The sequence below is a fragment of the Octopus bimaculoides genome, chromosome 14 (genome assembly GCF_001194135.2).
Source record: "Octopus bimaculoides isolate UCB-OBI-ISO-001 chromosome 14, ASM119413v2, whole genome shotgun sequence".
Taxonomy (NCBI): Eukaryota; Metazoa; Mollusca; class Cephalopoda; order Octopoda; family Octopodidae; genus Octopus; species Octopus bimaculoides.
Window position 1 is genome coordinate 2,855,450 of NC_068994.1, and position 3,314 is coordinate 2,858,763.

The window sequence follows — 3,314 nt, forward strand, 5'->3', positions numbered from 1 at the left end:
TCAGTCAATAAACCCTAAAAGTTCATACTATCCAGAAATAGACCAGTTGACCAATGAATGGAAATACTCAACTACACCCAGAAAACTTCCACCAATTCCGCAGGTACCTATGCCATAAATCTATTTTTCAAATGTTATATTTTTTGTCTTTCTTCTTTCATCTATATTTTTCAATGTTGTATAGGTCGTCAAATTCTAATTCATATAGACACAAGAGATTATGAAACAGCGTTCACTGCTAGCATACATTGGATGGTTTGACAGGAGCTGGTATGTCACAGCACTGAGCCAATCTCCAATGTCTACTTTGGCATGCTTTTTACAGCTGGATGCCCTTCCTAACACCAACCACCTTACGGAGTAGACTGCGTACTTTTTGTGAGGTACCAGTGTCAGCAAGGTCACCAAAAAACCTGCAAGACAAGGCTCACTTGAGTGGAATGAAGTGTTGAAGGAGGTGACTTTGTGCCAGGTGATGAGAGGAAAGAGAATGACTGAAGGGGAAAAAGGTGTTTTGTTGTAGAGGAGATATATGATTATTGTAGTTGGTGGGGAGAGAAAATGATAGATAGAGAGAGGGAAAGAGAGAGAGAGAGAGGGAGGGAGAGAGAGAGAGAGAGAGAGAGAGAGAGCAAGAGAGACAACAAAAGTGAGAAGTGGTGAGAGAGATGGTGACTGTGCCAGGACATACTCTCAAGATACAAAGATATGTATATAAATGGAATGGTAACGGATTTCTCAGGATACATGAGTAAAGTGTTCATGTAAGCGCAAAAAGGGGGAGAAAAGGAAAAATGGGGAGGGGGTGGATGCAGTGATTGGTGAAACATTGGTGTATGGGGGAGGGGGAAACAGGATAGCAATGATACATTTGGCAGTGGAGAGGACAGGATTGGGCTACAGGATCGAGATGATAAAGGTAAGTATAGTGCATGGTGGGTAGCAGAAGGGATGTAATTTGATTTGCTAGGGTACAATGTGTGAATTAATGTTACATGTTGGTAGAATACACTGCGCTTCCAGAAAATAGTTTCACTGAGGTGGGCAGGTCTTCTTAAGAACATCATATAGTCAGACATCTTGATCCATTGTCATCTCCTCCATGAGGCCCAACTTCTTGAGATCAGTCCCCACTACTTCATCCCATGTCTTTCTGGGTTTCCCTCTTACACAGGTACCATCCACTTTAAGAGACTGTCACTTGTTTATACAGCTGTCTTCATTCACACTTATCACATGTGCAAACAATCATAGTCTTACATTTCTATATTTAAGAGATGAGGAATTATGTACATTATTTACATTATTTACATTTGGCGGATATTTGTCCTTATCTTGTTTGTTGTTAATACGTTTTGGCTGATATACCCTCCAGCCTTCATCAGGTATTAAGGAAGGATAGGAAAATATTAGATTTATAAACCCTAAAATTCACTCCATAATTGCCCACAGGTATATGGCATAGTGGTTAAGAGCGCGGGCTACTAACCCCAAGATTCCGAGTTCGATTCCAGGCAGTGACCTGAACAAAAAGAACAACAATAACAGCAACAAGAACAACAACAACAACAACAATGAAAAATACCTTAGGAATGAGAACCCAGGTTCAAAATTTCCCCAAGACACCTGATGAATGCTGGAGGGTATATCAGCCAAAATGTCTTATCCATCAAATGTAAATAATGTAAATAAATCATAGTCTTCTCTCAACACATTTGCACTTAGTCATACATGCACACTGATGTTGCACATCAGCTTCATTCCTCACTAGTCTACACATGCTATCTACATTTACCTCTCCTCTCACTACCATGGAGTATAGCCATTCAAAGACAAGCATCATATAGGGAGGCCTTTTCTTGCTAATATGGGTAATAGCTCTGTAAACTCCCTCCATCTTATTCTTACTCTAGGAATAATACTTTCAGAACATTCTCCATTATGGCTAATGGAGACTATTTACAATCTTAAGAGAGCCTCCTGAGTTTTTGAGAGAGCCTAATCCTGCATGTCCTTAATACTTATTGTTTCTGCACATCTGCCACTTACCTGTGATTCCAATGCACTGCTTATGTGTCCATAGCTTGTACTAGATGCAATGAATGGAATTTCTTCCAACACCTTTCCCACATACTGAACAGGGCCATTTACCTGAAGGAAAGAGAATCTTATTGGCTTTCTTGCAAACAATGAATTTGGTCTTCACTAGATTAACTTTTAGGCCCTTTGATACCAAGTTTTGCTTCCATACATGGAATTTCTTCTGCAATTTCACTACTGATTCTACTATAAAAGTGAGGTCATATAGTTGTTTCCATAGGCAACCAGTTTAAATTCCTCTGTTATGGCCTGGATGACTATGTTGAATAAGAGGGGACTGAGAATACATCACTGAATTCATCACTGTACTCATGGATTTTGTCACTGTAGTAATCAAGATGTAATTTACAATGTCTAGCCACACTAATAAATTAATTTTCGATATGTCCCTCAGTTGCTTTCTGCCATTTAGTCATAAGTCTAATCAATTGACTGTCATCTCTATAACCGGTCTTTCTCAGTTAACCAATTCTTATCCTAATTTATACATTGCTCTTTCACAAACCATTTTCCCCTAATGAACACAATAACAGATTATATTAAAATCATTTGCCGTAAGTTATTTTCATATATAAAATAATAATTCATACTTATGAAAATATAAAGTATGACCAGGATACAGTCAAGTATTTCACCCTTACAGAAACTCAGATAAATTTTGAGAATTTAGAAATTAAACTTTCTTTTTAGACAACTTATAGGTATTTTAGTTAAGATCAAAGTATAGTTATCAATTTCAAAATCTTTAATCATAGTACATACATGTGTGGGTGTGTGTAGGTGTCACTATAAACACAGAGTCTAAGGTGGAATTTTTCACTGTGATTAGTCTTGGGGATACAAATACATTTTCTTGGGCTTCAATGACTATCTATATCTATCTGTATACAGATATATATTAATGTGTGTGTGTGTGTGTGTGTGTGTGTGTGTGTGTGTGTGTGTGTGTGTGTGTGTGTGTGTGTGCGTTTGTAACTACACATGGTCTATCAGTGACTTCTTCTTCTCCTTCTTTGGACTTTTCTCTTTCTCCTTTCTGATGTTGCTTTGCTCAAAATGTTAATCTTACTCTTTTGACTAAGCATAATGCTAATATACTTCTTGTGCACGTCCTCACGTTTATTGTTTTTGTTCTTTTTTTTGTTTTAATCTGTTTATTTGAATTATTTGTTTATTTTAATTGACTATATATATATATATATATATATATATAG

At 37.1% G+C, this 3,314-nt stretch overlaps 1 protein-coding gene across 1 annotated transcript in view; it reads left to right on the forward strand.

Moving 5' to 3' along the window:
• The window catches only part of LOC128249425 (uncharacterized), a 79,280-nt gene continuing 75,966 nt past the window's right edge, over positions 1 to 3,314 (forward strand). The window contains exon 1 of the mRNA XM_052972999.1: positions 1 to 103. The gene's annotated coding sequence lies outside the window, so the exon portion shown is untranslated. The remainder of the gene's footprint in view (positions 104 to 3,314) is intronic.